Below are 17,529 nucleotides of genomic sequence, written 5' to 3'. Positions count from 1 at the left end.
GTTAGAACATTCAAAATTGTGAACTTTAGATGTTCTAATATAGACCCTCATCAGCAGGAAAAAAAAAAAAAGCTTTTGCTGTTTTTAGTTATGTTAGAGTCCATCTAAAATGATCATCCTTTTGATGGTTGGTGGTGTGAATGTTCAGTGTTTGACAATAGACTTAAGGTTTTGTGTGTGTGTGTGTGTGTGTGTGTGTGTGTGTGTGTGTATATATATATATATATATATATATATATCCCCCATTGTAAGGAAGTTATTTTAATTTGAAATCGCTAAGTTATAACCTTTTTCTGTGCAAGTACTAACTTGTCTTCATTGATGGCTTGTTTCTGCCAATGTCTGAATTTGTTCCCTGAAATGAAATTAAGCCAAGGATCATTTCTCTTTTGTTCGTCACTGTAGTTTGCCTATTTGGCAGTCCCTATGGCATGCTTTTTTTTCCCTTTCTTTCTGGGTTTTGCTCTTTGTCATGTTTCTCTGAGGCTGTAGTCAGTATTCGAAGACTTTCAAATATTTGAAAGAGTGGCATCTGCTTCTCTGCCTTGTGGCTTTGTTCTTTACTTTAGTCAGTGCTGTTTCTCTGCTTATTTTAGTAAGTCTTCCTGCATTACACAGACTTTGTAAGAGTTCTGCATTGTGCTCATTTAGAGGGAAGAATTGAATTGACTTCTGAAACGAAGACTAGAAAGAGAAGTAACAGTTTTGTTGATTTACAGTTTTCCAGCTTTGATAAGCACTTGTATTTTGAGGAAAGGGCCTGTTCTACCAATATTGATTTTTTAGTCTCGTCTTTGATTTTGCAGTGTAGTGTGTGTGTGTGTGTGAGATCTTTCAAAAGTTTAAATGCTCCCTTCTTTCTATTTGTTTATTTAATTGTACATGGTCGACCAGGTTAGTCTCATTTTTTGCATAATATTTCTTTTGTTTTCACTTCATCGGTTGCAGTTTCATCTTATAACTATAGCATACATCCACAGATTCTTCTTTCTTATGAGTTTCACAGTTGTATAGTATATATGATTTAAGCTAGTTATAACTGAGATCCAGTTTTTGCAGGTCAAGTGTAACACTTAATATTTCTTTTTTAATAATTTTTTTTTATATTTTCATTGTGAAATATTGACTTCCTGTTTGACAGTAATTATCTGATGTGAAGTTGTTAAATCTCGCAGTTTATTCTCACTGATGGGTTCAGAGCCGATCCTTGGCTCCGACATGGCCGATAGCAAAGTTCAAGGTTTGTCAGTAGCTCAAGACCAAGCCCCTTATCCCACAATGCACTGCTGGAATTACCTCGGATCTAGTTTGCCGCGGCAAGAGAGATCTCGGTGATCCAGCTAGCTCGGACCTTTTGGTGAAAAATAGCAAGTTTCTGATAAAAATTCTTCTTCTTTCTATTAGATATTATTCATCTAAACAGTTTGTGTGTTATTGTTAAAATTATAATATAGAAATAGTAGTTTGTGGGTTAATGCCCTGTGTTGGCTTAGTCGTCTTGAGTAGGCCTTTTAGCCCTATTTAGAGTTAATAATAACAATAATTCTTCTAGTCCGGTTTCTCTCAGTGGGCCTTTTTAGCCCTGTATTTGAAATTTATAGTTTTACCTCTGTGGATAGATAGTGCCCAGTGTGGGCTTAGTTTGTTTTCCTTATTTAGTGTTGGGTCTTTTACCCTATTTAGATTTCATTGTAGTACTTTACAGGTTTGTACTGTTTAGAGCATGTCGGATGAAAAGTCTCCTCCCAAATTGGGATTCAAGAAATGCCCAGATTGTGGGTAGAAAATATTTGTCACTGACGGACACGTCCAGTGTGTCTACTGTCTGGGGGCTAAACACCTCCAAGACTCTTGCAGCATTTGCCATTCCTTTTCATCAAGAGTCCTCCTGGAGAGAAGGAGGAAACTCATTGACAGGGGATTACTACAGCATTCCTTTTCTGAGGTGTTGGGTAGCCAGGAAGGTGCCAGCACTTCTTCCAAGTCCACCAATCTTCTAAATCTTCGGATTTGAAAGTTGTAAAAAAGGCAAGAACTTCAGAGGGTACGGGGTCATTGGTTCCACAGCTCTCAGAACCGAGTGTCCCTTTGATTCAGAGCCAGCTCCCAGTCTTGGAGCCGGTCTCTGAGGTTCCCTCTTCTCCTCTGCTCCAGTCAGCACCTTCGATGCATTCATCTAAGTCTTCAGTCAGCCTTTCGGATTTGGACATGGATCGGCTAGTGCAGAAGCTTTTACAGGCACCAGGACTTTCCAAGTTATTGCGGCCCCGACCACGTCGGAGCCGAAGACCATTGAACGGGATTTGTCTATTCCTCCAAGCTGTACTGGACCCTCGGAGCCGAAGGAACCCGAACCGATGATTGTCGAACCTTTGGAGCCGAGACCCGCACCAGTGTTATTGGCTCCATCTACTCAGATGTCCTCGGCACCGACCGAGGACTCTAGGAGCTGGCTCTCTCCCATCGGGTCCGGGGAGAATAGTCGGACCGATTTGTCGGTGCTGACTCTTCCTCTTGGGGCTTTGGCTTGGATGAGCTCGGCTCCTACCTCGGGCTCAGAGCCTATGGTTTCGGTGCGGGAGGATTGGACAGTCCTTTCGGGTCCATCTACCCCTTCTCGTCAGACCCATGGCGCCTTCGATGCTATGAGGAGAGTCCTGTCTCCCAAGACAACATCAGCATCGGTTCGGCCTTCCCTCTCCCCTCAAGCTCCTGTGTCTGCTTCTTCGTTTACCGGTCCTCCTAAGTGTAGAGACCCGGAGCCTCAAGTACCCCCACAGGGCGTCCCCTGCTCTTCCAAGACCTCCCCAGATCTCCCCACTGAGGAGGTGGCCAGGAAGAGACTGTGCAAGTGGAGGCACTTAGACTCCCCACAGGAGTCTTTGACATCTGACATGGACTTGGATGAGTCAGAAGGGTCCCCTCGATCCCCCTCTGAGGATATCTCCTTTGTGGAGATATTGGAGATCCTTAGACAGAGGAGTGATTGGCAGTCCAAGACCTCTAGTGAGGACAAGTCCGTGCTGTTGAAGGCTTTTGGGTCTCAACCTTCCACTTCTTGGATGTCTCCGCCTTACGACGAGCTCATGGAACTGATCTCTCGTAAGGCATGGGAGTCACCGGAGGCCATGGAACCTGTCCCTCACAAGCCAAATAAATTCATTTCTGCCCCAGTGGACAAGGCCTTTTTGACCAAAGGAGTGCCTGTTGATGCCATGGTGGTAGCTGCAGCCACCAAAAAGGAAGTGTCTGAAACATCCGCATCTATCCATCCTCCTAACAGAGTTTCTAGGATCATGGGTAGATATGGGAAACGCATGTTTAGTTCAGCGACTTTTTCTCTGCGATCACTGAACTACTTAACCCATTTTACGAGACTACAAAGAGATCTCCCGAAAGAGCTAGGAGATACTTTCCAGGGTACGGTAGCTGCAGGGGTTGCCGACAAAGTCAACACATAGCTCGCTACCCTAAACTCAGTTGTGAACTCGTCCATACGTCTCCTATCCTGTGCAGCTGATGGTTAGAGTAGAGCCGCTAGTTCGGGCATTCCTCTGCGAATACAAGTCTGGATGCGTCTCTGTTCCTTTGCGGGAGCCCTTTAAGTCTTCTTTTATCAGCACCCCATTCGATGGCTCATCACTGTTTGGGCCTAAAGTAAAGGAAACTTTAACCAGGTGTGAGCAGGAAGGCAAGATCCTATCTGCCATTGGAGTCCGTTTTTCTACCCCTGCTTGGCCCTACCCCAAGGACCCTAGGGGAGGGAAAATGTGGTTCCGAAAAGCACAGGGACCCTTTCAGGGCACATTTGGAGAAATCCTCTCTAGAGGCAGAGGGGGGTTATAACGGAAGACACCACCCCCACGACAGAGGGGTTCCGCAGCAACATGGTGACAGGGGCCAGTTCTCTGGTCAACCCTACCAGCACCCCTGAAAGGGGGCCCGGCTGTTCAGCTCTGGAGTTAGTCGGGGGGTTGCTTGTCTTTGTACCCAGAAGCCTGGCTAAACATAACATCAGATACATGGGTAGACAGCATCATTTTCAGACGACATTTCATACTGTTTTCTTCCCCTCCCATTCCTGTAAACAGAATCCCAGATGTTCCACCCGGTCTCAGGGAACAAGCAATCGTAGAGGTCCACAAATTGCTAGAAAAAAAAGAGTCATCCAACCAGTCCCAGCAGACCAAGTTTGATTCGGAACTTACTCAAGATTCTTTTTGGTACCAGAGAAAACAGGGGACTGGAGACCTATCTTGGACCTCCAGCAGACTAAACCAGCTCATAAAGAAAGAGAAGTTCCGAATGGTCACGCTTCAGTCCATTCTTCCCTTCCTAGGGAAAGGCGATTGGATGTGCTCCATAGATCTCAAGGACGTGTATTATCACATAAAGATGAACAGACGCTCCAGAGATAACCTGCGTTTCCGGCTGGGAGCCAATCATTACCAGTTCCGAGCCCTGCCCTTTGGTCTCACTACAGCCCCCAGAGTGTTCACCAAATGCATGGCAGTGGTCACGGCTTACCTGAGACATCTAGGATTCCTGGTGTTTCCATACCTAGATGATTGGCTCCTCACCGCTACCACCAGGCATCAATTGACTCAGGCAACACAATACACGCTGCCACTCTGTCATTAATTAGGCATTACAGTCAATTTTGAAAAGTCTGCCTTATTGCCATCGCAGCATACCGTTTTTATAGGAGCAGAGTTAGATACCTCAACCACCACTCTACGTCTTCCAATTGAAAGAGTCCACCAGCACGTCAACTCACTGGTGTCAGAGAACAAAGCTACAGCAGCAGAGGTCTTGAAGGTGCTAGATTTGATGGCAGCAATCCTGGCTATACCACTCGCAAGGATGCATATGCGAATTCTTCATTGGCTCCTCTTTGCTCAGTGGTCTTACCAGAAACTACTGATGCACCACATGATTCTCATCACAAATTCTTGCAAGAGAGACCTTCGGTGGTGGTTGACATCTCTTCATGTCACAATCGGAAGACCCTTTGTTCTCCCTCCCCCAGTAGCCACTGTGATCACGGACGTTTCCCTGATAGGGTGGGGGGCATTTTCAGAGAAAGACTGCCCAAGGCACATGGACGGATCAAGAGTCACATCTACATATCAATGTTCTGGAGTTGAGAGCGGTACTTCTGGCGTTGCAGTACTTTCAGGAGTCTCTTCCTCTAGGGACAATTGCAATTCAGACAGACAACATGTCTGTGGTCTGGTACTTGAACAAGCAAGGCGGAACCAAATCTTACCCCTTTGTCGAGAAGCCCACAGGGTATGGCAATGGGCTGTGTCGTCCCAGCTTTTTCTGTTAGCAACGCACATCCCGGGGAAATCCAGCGTGATAGCGGACAAGCTGAGCAGGGCAATACTTTTGCCTCACGAGTGGTCTCTCATCCGAGTTGCGGATTTGATTTTCCGCAAATGTGGCCAGCCTTGCTGCGACCTCTTTGTCAGTCACATCAATACCAAATGCAGAAGCTACTTTGCCCTAATACCACCTCCAGGAATCCCCCGAGAGATGCACTCGTCAGCGATTGGCCCCCGGGTCTCCTTTATGCATTCCCACCCTTTCCATTGATACCCGGGTTTTTACAGAAAGCAAAGGTATTAGGAAAGACAGTTATCCTCATTGCCCCCTACTGGTCTGACAGATTTGGTTCCCTTTCCTTCACCATCATCTGCTGGAGAACCCATGGATCCTGGACCTAGTTCCGGACATCTTTCACTGCAGTCCCTAAAAGTGACTGCTTGGCTAATCCACTTCACCTAATTGCCAGGCTTCATTCTATCTCAGATGATACAAGACATAACCTTTTGTCTTCTCATAAGCCATCCACCAGGAAACTGTACCGCAGTAAGTGTAACAGGTTCACAATTTGGGCCAATGTACGGAAAATCGACCCTTTCCGTGCTCCTCTGTCGTCCATTTTAGAATTTTTGACAAAGATCTTTAAGGAAGGAGCAGCAGCTGCCACAGTTCGAGTCCAGTTAGCCGTCATATCAAATTTCCACCTTGGATTAGATGGGTTGAACGTTATGGGCCATAAGTTATCTAAGGCTTTTCTTAAAGGTGCCTTTAACATTAGACCTCCTGTCAAAATCCCTTATTCTCCCTGGAATTTGAATTTTATGCTTACTCAATTTATTCTTCCCCCTTTCGAACCAGCATCTTCTTGTGATCTCAAATATTTGTCCTGGAAGACTATATTTCTGGTAGCCAGTACTTCTGCCCACAGAGTGTCAGAACTTCAAACATCATCTGTCAGGCCTCCTTACATGATTTTCCATGCGAATAGAGCATCTCTCAGAACAAATCCCTCATTTTTACCTAAAGTCTGTTCTGAATCCAATATCAATCGGGTCATTGAGCTGCCAGTCTTTTTTCCCAACCACTCTAACAAATTGGAATACATGCTGCACAAACCTGATGTACACAGACAGCTCAGATTTTATCTTGACATAATTAAGGATATTAGAAAGTCAGATCAACTTTTTGTATCCTTTTCGATGCCAGAAAAGGTAATCCAGTGGCTAAAACAACTCTTATCTAAATGGTTATCAGATTGTATATCCTTTGTTTATGCGAATGCAAGCATGTCATTGACACACAAAAACCTGAGGCTCATTCTACCAGAGCCGTTTCTACGTCATCTGCCTTTCAGGCTAAATTGCCCCTTGACATTATTTGTGCTGCAGCCACTTGGTCTAAGCCTCTTACCTTTATCACACATTGCAAAGTAGATAAGGCTTCCAGGGACAGGTCTTCCTTTGGTTCCATGGTACTGAAAACGTACTTCCATGAGCCACCCAAGATTGAGGGTGCTAGGGATGCTACCCATCAATGAGAATAAACGGCGAGATTTAACAACTTCACATAAAGAAGTTATGCACTTAACATAACGTTCCATGTGAGTTTATCTCTCCTTTATTCTCACGTCCCTCCTTCCCCCTCCAGGCTGACAGTTGACTTAGAGGCTGGTACCATCCTGGTTATTCAATACTTCTTCCCCTTTGGGAAGTGCTTCCTTGTAGAAATAAATGAAAGGGTATATATACTCGCAGCAAACAAGATCTGAGGTAATTCCAGTAGTGCATTGTGGGATAAGGGGCTTGGTCTCGAGCTACTGGCAAACCTTGAGCTTTGCTTTCAGCCGTGTCGGAGCCAAACCCAAAAGTGAGAATAAATGTGAGATAAACAACTCACATGGAACGTTATGGTAAGTACATAACTTCTTTTTTATTGGTATATAAAATGCCACAGTCGGGATGGCATAGATCAGGAACTTGATTAGATTAATAGTTCCTGGCATTGGATGGTCCAGATTTGGGGGGGGGTGTGGTCTGAAGAAAGATAAGATGAAGACTTTTTTGGGAACATGGAAGAAATGCTTAGCCTGTGACTGCAGCTGTGACCTTTTTTTTTGAGTGTGCATAGAGAGTCTCACATACTACTTACACAGAGATATGCGAGTGTGTATATTTATATATATAACTTTTGTATCCTTTTCGGACATCAGAAAAGGTAATCCAGTGGCTAAAACAACTCTATCCAAATGGTTATCAGATTGTATATCCTTTGTTTATGTGAATGCAAGCATGCCATTGACACACAAACCTAAGGCTCATTCTACCAGATCCGTTTCTACGTCTTCTGCCTTTCAGGCTAAAGTGCCCCTTGACATTATTTGTGCTGCAGCCACTTGGTCTAAGTCTCATACCTTTATCACACATTACAAAGTAGATAAGGCTTCCAGGGACAGGTCTTCCTTTGGTTCCATGGTACTGAAAAACGTACTTCCATGAGCCACCCAAGATTGAGGGTGCTAGGGACGCTACCCATCAGTGAGAATAAACGGCGAGATTTAACAACTTCACATAAAGAAGTTATGTACTTACCATAACGTTCCATATGAGTTGTTTATCTCGCCTTTATTCTCACGTCCCTCCCTCCTTCCCCCTCCAGGCTAACAGTTGAGTTAGAGGCTGGTACCATCCTGGTTATTCAATACTTCTTCTTCCCCTTCGGGAAGTGCTTCCTTGTAGAAATAAATAAAAGGGTATATATACTTGCAGCGAACAAGATCTGAGGTAATTCCAGCAGTGCATTGTGGGATAAGGGGCTTGGTCTCGAGCTACTGGCAAAACTTGAGCTTTGCTATCGGCCGTGTTGGAGCAGAGGATCAGCTCCGAACCCATCAGTGAGAATAAAGGCGAGATAAACAACTCACATGGAACGTTATGGTAACTACATAACTTCTTTTTTATTGGTATATAAAATGCCATAGTCGGGATGTCATAGATCAGGAACTTGATTAGATTAATAGTTCCTGGCATTTGATGGTCCAGATTCGGGGGGGGGGGGGGTCTGAAGAAAGATGAGATGAAGACTTTTTTGGGAACATGGAAGAAATGCTTAGCCTATGACTGCAGCTGTGACCTTTTTTTTTTGAGTGTGCATAGAGTGTGTCACATACTACTTACACAGAGATATGCGAGTGTGTATATTTATATATATATATATATATATATATATATATATATATGTGTGTGTGTGTGTGTGTGTGTGTGTGTATGTATGTGTATATATATATATATATGAAATTATTTCTTTGACATTTGTTTACCAGGAAAGTCTGGTCTTGAGACTCATTTTCAGTGGCGCCCCAGGGGAGAAAAGCTCCTTAGCCAAATAAATTATTTGCATAATTATATTTATATGCATAATTAATACATTTGACATAGAATGCAGAAGAACAGTGTGGTATACAGCAGTGATAAAACATGAAAAAATCATAATACAGAGTAAGGGCCAAAGTGTACAAAAATAAAAGTAAATATAAATAATGTGTACAATGACTGCAAAGACCATGTAGGATAAAGCAGGAGATTAGATAAAATTGATAACATCACTTGAAGATGTAGATTAATCTCATGATAAGAGGAATAGTAGAGGTAAAGTAAAGATAAGGAAATATACAACAGTGGAGAGAGGTAGAAATACTGAAAGAAAAAATGTAAGTTAGTGGAATAAGTGGATAAGAACATTTTCTAATTTATAAAATTTAACTAGTTCACATGTGGTTTGTAAATGGGTTAGTCTTGTGAGTAGTTTTCTCTTGCAGTTGCTGAGGGAAATTTTTATATTTAAGTACAGTAAACTCTCAGTTAACCGGACCTCAAGCAACCAGGAAAAAAAATGAAGTCCAGTACAATTTTCATGTGTTGCACTTGTTTCCCCCCTGCAGAAACATACGTTATGTTTTTAGAATTTTAGAGTTTTAAAAAGGAAGATATGAATAAATTCCCTCTCTCCCCAACCTGAGAACAAGTCAAATCAAACAAATAGTACAGGGTACAGTGCTAGTCAAGCCTATTTTTAATAGTCAAGCAACCAGAAACTACAGATGTGATGTAGTCCCATCTCGCCTACATTCTTCACTTGTGGGTTCGGAGCCGAATGTCGGCTCCGACTCGGCCTATTTACTAGCTCGAAAGCCTTTGATTGGCTGGGCTAAGATGGTATCCCACAATACACTGCTCCACATCCCCAGATCTCGTTTGCCGCTTGTAGAGCTCGGATGTGGTCTTGACTTGGCTGTGGCTAAGTATTACAAAAAAACTCTTTTTTGTGAAGATTTTTGGCTAATTGTGGGTATTCAAATAGAGTTGTTATTAGTGTTGTTGCTGCTTTATTTTTTGTAGGTAGCGAGTGTGTTTGCGTGTGGTATCCTTTACTCCCTCGGGCTAGGCCCGTTTAAGTTAGAGGACCTAGTCCTCCTTGTGGTGTTTGTCTGGCTGTCTTTAGGTTCATCTCTCTTATTTTAAGTTGAGAACTGTTTTATTTAGAGGGTCTCCCCTGTGCCTTGTTTGTGTTTTTCGTGTTTACTGGTTTCTGTGTCAACGTTTCCTGCCTCTTGTCAGTAGCGGCTGCTACAGTTGTTGGCTGGCATGTCTAAGGAATAAAAAGAGCATAAGCTCTCGGACTTTAAGAAGTGTACTAATTGTGCCTATAAAATGTCTATCACAGATGGACATTCGGTCTGTGTTTACTGTCTTGGAGCCATCCACCTTCAGGAGTCGTGCAGTTTCTGCCACGCCTTTAGTCCTCGGGTGCTCCAAGAGAGGAAAAACAAATTGATCCTAAAGGGACTGCTAAAACCGTCCTTTGAGGAGGATTTAGGTTCGGCTCCCAGTCAAAGTCTAAATCCTCCAAATCCAAGAAGAGGTCTCCGGCTCCATCTATTGTTTCGGAACCACCTTATAAAATTACCATTGTCGAATCTGCTTCCTCGGCTCCACCGTCATCGGGGCCGCAGGAGGTAGCTGTGTCGACTGAGTCTACGTCTGCTCCGATAATTTTGGAACCGATTCAGAGCCGGTCGCCAAGTTTGAGGCAAGCTTCTCCGGATAGGAGGTGTAGGTCTCCATCCATTTCCTCCAAATCCTCCAGGCTTTCCGATTTGGATGTAGATAGGGTGGTGCAGAGTCTCCTACAGTCGCCAGTGTTGGCCAAACTTTTCTCGGCTCCGACCCATTCGGCTCCAGAGCCAGCTCTGTTAGTTGTACCTGCTATTCCTCCTCCAAGTGCATCCTTGTCGTCGGAGCCGGTAAGTTCTGCTCCAAAGGATGTTCCGGCGCCGATCCCCCAGCGGGGTTTATCGGTGCCCACATCGGCTCCGACCTTGTCTGTTCCGTCCACAGGGTTCGGGACTCGGGTCTCCTCGGTCGGGCCCGAGGGGGATGTCTCGGAACACCCTTCGGTTCTGAGCCTTCCCCTTGGTGCCTCGGCTGCGGGGACACCAGTCCCGGTCATGGCCTTGGAAGGTGGTTGGTCCTCCGATTCGGGAGGTCCCGCCTTCGAGGCTATGCGGAGCACGCAGGCTAGGTCAGCTACTTCTCTCGGATCGATTCTTCCGTCCCCCACAACACCGGCGAGAGCTTCTGATACCCACCTATCCTTGGATAGCAGAGCACTAGGGCCTAAGGATACCCCCACGAGTGTTCCCCTTCTTTCTGAGGGGCCCTCAGAGCCTGTACCTGAGGAATCCCCCAGAAAGAAATCTTGCAAGGGGAAGCACATAGGCTCCCAGGACGAGTCTCTCACTTCTGATACTGACCTCGAGGAATCGGAGGAGTCCCCTAGGTCTTCCTCTGAGGACGTTTCGTTCTCTGATATACTAGAGATTTTGAAACCAAGAGGAGACTGGCCCTCCGAAACCCCCCTCCTAGGAGGAGTCAGTAATTCCTTAAGGCCTTTGGCGCTCAGCCCTCCGCCTCCTGGGTGTCTCCACCCTTCGACGAGCTCCTGGACCTTATTTGTCAGAGGGTGTGGGAGACTCCGGACTCCGTGGAGCTTGTTCCTCGACGCCCCAACAAATTTTTGGCTGCTCCCCCAGGGAAAGAATTTTTGACAAAGGGAGTCCCGGTCGATGCAATGGTGGTGGCAGCTGCCACACAGAAGGAAGTTGCTGAGTCTTCCTCTTTGGTCCATCCTCCTAACAAGAAGTCTAGGACTATGGATCGGTATGGGAAGCGTACACTGTCTTCAGCGACCTTTACCTTGCGGTTGCTGAATTATTTGCCTCATTTCACGCGGCTCCAGAGAGATCTCCTTAGGGAGTTAGGAGATACTCTAACGGGTAACGTGCCTTAGGCAGTGGCTCAGACTATCAACGCTCAGCTCTCTACCCTCAACTCCATTGCTAACTCGTCCATGTGACTGATTTCGTACGCGGCCGAGGGAGCTAGTAGGGCGGCTAGTTCAGGGTTGGCCCTCAGGAGGTAAGCCTGGCTACTCCTGTGTCACTTTGCGGAGGCTTTTAAGTCTTCCTTTACTGATGCCCTCTTCGATGGTTCCTCCTTGTTCAGGACCAAAGTGAAAGACACACTCACCAGGTGCGAGCAAGAGGGAAAGACCTTGTCTGCCGTGGGAGTCTGGTTTTCCCTCCCATCGAGGCCTTATCCCAAGGCTCAGCGAGGGGGAAAGATGTGGTTCAAAAAATCTCAAAGGTCTTTTCCTACCACACAGGGTGAGACCCCCTCCCCGAGGTATTCAGGGAGACGTTGCCCCAGAGGCAGAGGGGGCCCCCGCAACTCTGGGGACCGTGATTCCTTTCGCGGTTTCCCATACTCTCGTTCCTGAGGGTGTGCCCGGCTGTGCTTCTCCGGAGCCAGTCGGGAGTCCAATTTTCCGGTATCCGGAAGCCTGAGTCAACATCACCCAGGACAGATGTGTATTAGGGATAATTGCCGGAGGTTACACCATCCCTTTTCACTCCACACCCCCCCCCCGTCAAAAGGATCCCAGACGTTCCACCCAGTCAAAGGGGTCATGCAGCAACAGAAGTTTCTCAGCTGCTAGAAAAAGGAGTCATCCAACCAGTCCCCCCAGACCAGATCTGATTAGGGACTTACTCGAGATTCTTTTTGGTGCTGAAAAGAACAGGGGACCTGAGACCCATTTTGGATCTCAGCCGACTTAGTCATTACGTACACAAGTCCAAATTCCGGATGGTCACGCTACAATCGATTCTCCCATTATTGGGAAAGGAAGTATGGATGTGCTCCATCGACCTGAAGGATGCTTATTACCACATCAAAATGGACAGAGCATCCAGATGTCGTCTACACTTCCGGCTGGGAGCCAGGCACTTACAGTTTCGAGCCCTGCCCTTTGGTCTCACCACAGCCCCCAGGGTGTTCATCAAGTGCATGGCAGTGGTGATGGCTCACTTGAGACGTCAAAGATTCCAGGTGTTTCCTTACCTGGGCGACTGGCTCCTATCCGCCCCCACCAAGCATCTACTACTTCAAAACAGAGATACTGCTATCGATCTTTGTCACCAGTTAGGCATCACAATAAAGTGGAAATAATCTGCCTTGCTACCCCCACAGTGTGTCTCATTTATAGGAGCAGAGTTGGACGCTATTCGATTGAGAGCATTCCTACCTATGGAGAGGATCACAGGGTTGCAACGACAGGTTCGGATGATGATGTCTCTGACACGTGTGAGGGCAAGACTAGTTCTTCAGTTACTGGGGACAATGGTGTCCACCAATGTTACATATGCGGATTCTACAATGGCTCCTATTCGTCCAATGGTCCTTCCAAAGACTACCGCTATCCCATCCTATCTTAATCACAGGCAAATGCAAGCAGGACCTCAGTTGGTGGCTATGCACCAACAACTTAGACATAGGGAAACCCTTTGTTCCACCCAACCTGGTAGCCACAGTGACCAAGGACGCCTCCCGGATAGTGGGGGGGGGGGCATTATCTTGGCAGGATGGTCCAAGACACGTGGCAGGAGCACGAGATAGACTTGCACATAAATGTCTTGGAGATGAGGGCAGTGCTCCTAGCGTTGCAGGCACTTCAGGATGTCCTCCCTCTAGGGACTATTGCGATACACTCAGACAACATGTCAGTAGTGTGGTATCTCAACAAACAAGGAGGAACCAGATCGTACCCACTATGCAGGGAGGCCATGAGAGTGTGGAATTGGGCGATAGCTTCCCAACGGGCCTTGGTGGCAACGCACATCCCAGGGAAAACCAATGTGATTGCAGACAGGCTAAGCAGGGCGATCCTCATGCCTTACGAGTGGTCCCTGAACCACCGGGTGGCGGACAGTATATTCAGCAAATGGGGTCAGCCTTGCTGCGACCTGTTTGCCAGCCCCCTCAATGCGAAATGCAGCAACTACTTTTTGCTGATCCCCCCACCGGGGGAATCTCCAAGGGATGCTGTTGCGCACAGTTGGCCCTCGAGTCTGCTGTATGCTTTCCCTTAGTTTCCCCTTATCTCGAGGGTGATTCAGAAAGCGCTATCCTTGGGAAGTAAATTGATTCTGATCGCACCACACTGGCCCCGACAAGTATGGTTCCCCTTCCATCAACCTTACATCATGGATGTTCCTTGGACTCTGGACCCTCGTCCAGACCTGCTGACACATATGTCGGGACAGCTCCACTCCTCCCTGGAGACCCTCCGGCTGACCGCCTGGCTACTCCACTTCCATCCGTAGTCAGGTGTCATGATTTTTCTCCAGAAGTGATCCATATTCTTTCATCCTCTCATAAGCTGTCCACTAGGAAGATCTACTCTAGCAAGTGGAAAAGGTTTTCGATATGGGCCCAGTCCAAAGGTATTGACCCCTACACAGCCCCCATTGACTCCGTGTTGGACTTTTTATCTCATTTATTCTACCAAGGATCTGCCTCAGCCACCATCAGAGTTCACCTGACAGCTATTTCAAATTATCATGTGGCTTATGAACCTAGCTTATTGGCACACAGGCTGTGTAGAGCATTCCTGAAAGGCACTCTTCTCCTTCGTCCCCCTGTATCTCAACCTGTTATGCTCTGGGACTTCACTTTTGTTCTGCAGGCCCTCACTTTCCCACCCTTTGAGCCCGCGACTTCCTGCGATTTTAAATTTCTTACATGGAAATCTGCCTTTTTGATAGCCTGGAGGATTTGGAGAATCTCCTTGTACTTTTGATGTTACAGAGTCCCTTTGGATAAATTGTTGGACCTCGTTGTTATGGGTGTGTGTATGTTTGGGCGATGGATACTATACCTATGTTGGCAGCAAACTAGATCCGGGGATGTGGAGCAGTGTATTGTGGGAAACCACCTTAGCCCAGCCAATCAAAGACTTTCGAGCTAGTAAATAGGCTGAGTCGGAGCCGACATTCGGCTCCGAACCCACAAGTGAAGAATGTGATTCGAGATGGACTTCATACATCTAACGTTATGGTGAGTACATAACTAACTGTTATCCGGCATCTACCAATCCACATGGGGGCTGGTTAAACCAAGAGTTTACTGTAAAAGTTTGACTGTATTTTAGTAATTTTGTTTGGTTTATAACTTTAAAAATTAATGTCTTAGGTAGTTTATTTTTAGTTAGCTTGAAATAATTAAATCCATCTTTGTCAATGTTGCCATTTCCTTATTGGCTGTAGTTAATATTTGTATGTTGTGTAGCTTTTTGTTCTTAAAACTTTTCATTCTGTTATGAATTTCATTTTTTAAACTTTTATTAAATTATTTAAGACATAGGCATACACGCATTAATAGAAAAGAAACAAAACCATATTAACGTTTCTCATTCTTGCGCATTGTACATTGCATATGTCGTTCTTTTTAATTAATATAATTCACTCCAACATTACATAAATTCCTCGATTTTTGCCTTCCCTTTAACCTATCACCTTCTGAACATTATTCTGCATGCTCCTACAAATTACATTTATGTCTCTGGAATTTGATTGTTCCCTTTCTCTAAAGTTTCTACCCAGGTTCTTTCATCTCCTTTAAAATATTAAGTATTTCAGTTAGTTGTTTTAGATTTTGACTTCCATTTTCTAGTAGTTGCCTTTTTAGCAGTCAGCCTTAAGTTTAATAAGATCTTATTATGTCTTGGTGATTCAGATGCTGTGTCCCAAATCAAAAGTATCAGTTCCTTAGTTACAGCCATTTTTAACAGAGTAATCACTTGGGGAATTTTTAAAATCTGCCAACTCATGTCAGTCCCAAAAAAGACATGTTCCCAGTTAACTTTCTCTTTCCCATCACACCTCCAGCTTTTGCTGCCTACTTGAGGAAAATTTTTCTGAAGTCTATTTGGGAATGTTTGGGGTATAAAAATGCCTATGCAAATAGTTCTAGGCAAAAAATCTTAAACCTAGACATACTTAGGGCTCCCACTCCTCCGTTTTTTTCTGGACTGTCCGGAAATCAAACTGATTCTCTGGTAGTCCGGAAAACGCTGTACAAACTCCAGTATTCTGTTTCAAAAAGGAAGCAGACTATTAAATCGGCTGATTTACTGTGCTTTTTTTTTTTTTTTACTGGAAACCATATCAAATCAGACGAAAGCAGGCAGCAGGAACAAAAAAGAGGGTGTTCCCCGCTGAGTGGTGTCATAGTGACATCACAAAATGGGCAGAATGTGGGCAGGAGAGGGGTTGGGTGGGCAAAGTTACTGGTGACATAAGGGGTGTGGCTTTACTCCGGTTTTAGCCACGAAGGAAGGTGGCACCCCTAGACATACTTGTGAGCCATACAGATGCCCTTCCATTGATATTTTGTAGATTGCATTTCCAGTCTTTCCTTCTTTTCTAACCTCCTCTAATTGTTTTTTTGTAGTTATTATGCCCTACTAATTTTCCCTTTTTAACAGCAGTTTTTGTTGTAGACCTTACTAAAAATTTTCCAGTGCTGGTTTTCACTTAAAACTCCCTTATGCCTTTCCTTTGTCTGTAATCAGATATCAGTTGCTGGTAGGAAAGGTAGTCTCTAGCCTGTAGTCCAGACTTCTTCTTGGCCTCATCCCACTCTTATTACCTTTCTCTCAGAAGTTGTTTGCTCAGAGTGCACTGTTTCTTTTACCAGTTTTTTTCCAGTAAATTCCTGATCCATCATTCTTATTTTTATACCCCTACTTGCAGTAATCTTTATTGGCAAAATCTTCTCTCTTCATTACCTTGTTGGCTTAGATCTTAAACTCCCCACCCCAGTCTTTATCATCCTCCCTTTTCACTTTGATTTATTACTGCCTATTTATGTTATGTATTTGAGTCTGAACTATGTAGCTTTAAAGTATCCATTCAAATCAGGTAATCCTAAAGCACCTTGTTCCATGAGGAAGATCAGTGTTTCCCTTTTAACTCTCTCCCCCACCCCTGAAATAAATTACTTCAACTCTTTATCATCCAGTTTTCCTCTGGCTCCTTTCTCATGGCTAGGTTTGAAGCATACACACAATGTACCCTTTCAGTCAATTAATCCTGCTGTGGAATACCAGTCCAGTTGCAGATTTGTAATTTCATTAAATTAATACAGTGTGTCCCTTCCAGTTTCTCTGGTACAGCAGAAATTCTCAACTTTTCACTGTGCTCTGCCTCCTAACTCTGCTTTTGAAACACCTGTTCTTGAGAAGCCTCATGTTCTGCTAGCATATTCTTCATTTCATTCTTTGGTTTTTGAAGTTTTATGTTTATCTGAATAGCTAGTTAAGACTTCTGTTTTTTCCAGCCTTTTGTTATTTGAGTTGATATATTCCTTCAGTATTTCTGAGTGAATTGTTGTTTTCCTGTAAATTACTCCAAGCCATCTCCTGTTCCTAAGCTGAAACTTAAACTTTCTTTTGCTGAATAGCTGCAAGACACTTCACAGCTGGAGTTGTCTGCCCTCCTTTTCTGATTGAGTTTCTCTGATTCTCCAAATGTCATCTTTGCTGGCATCCAGGCAGTGTAATTACTAGCCAGTGACCAAACTTTAATGATTGTTAGGGTTGCCACCTTCCTTCGTGGTGAAAACCGGAGTAAAGCCACGCCCTCATCTCACCAGTAACCCTGCCCACCCACCCACATTCCACACATTTTGTGACATCACGATGACATCACTCGGTGGGGAATGCCCTCTTTTTTCGTTCCTACTGCCTGCTTTCGGGTGATTTACTATGCTTTTCTATTAAAAAAAAAAAAAAAAAAAAAGCATA

The 17,529-nt window shown here is 44.9% G+C and overlaps 1 protein-coding gene across 3 annotated transcripts in view; it reads left to right on the top strand.

The window, feature by feature from the left end:
- CDK12 (cyclin dependent kinase 12) overlaps positions 1-17,529 on the top strand; it is a 719,108-nt gene that overhangs the window by 670,193 nt on the left and 31,386 nt on the right. The gene's annotated exons all lie outside the window — the stretch shown is intronic.

The sequence above is a fragment of the Protopterus annectens genome, chromosome 13.part0 (genome assembly GCF_019279795.1).
Source record: "Protopterus annectens isolate FY-2018-M chromosome 13.part0, PAN1.0, whole genome shotgun sequence".
Lineage (NCBI taxonomy): Eukaryota > Metazoa > Chordata > Ceratodontiformes > Protopteridae > Protopterus > Protopterus annectens.
This window is presented reverse-complemented; position numbering and strand designations above follow the sequence as displayed.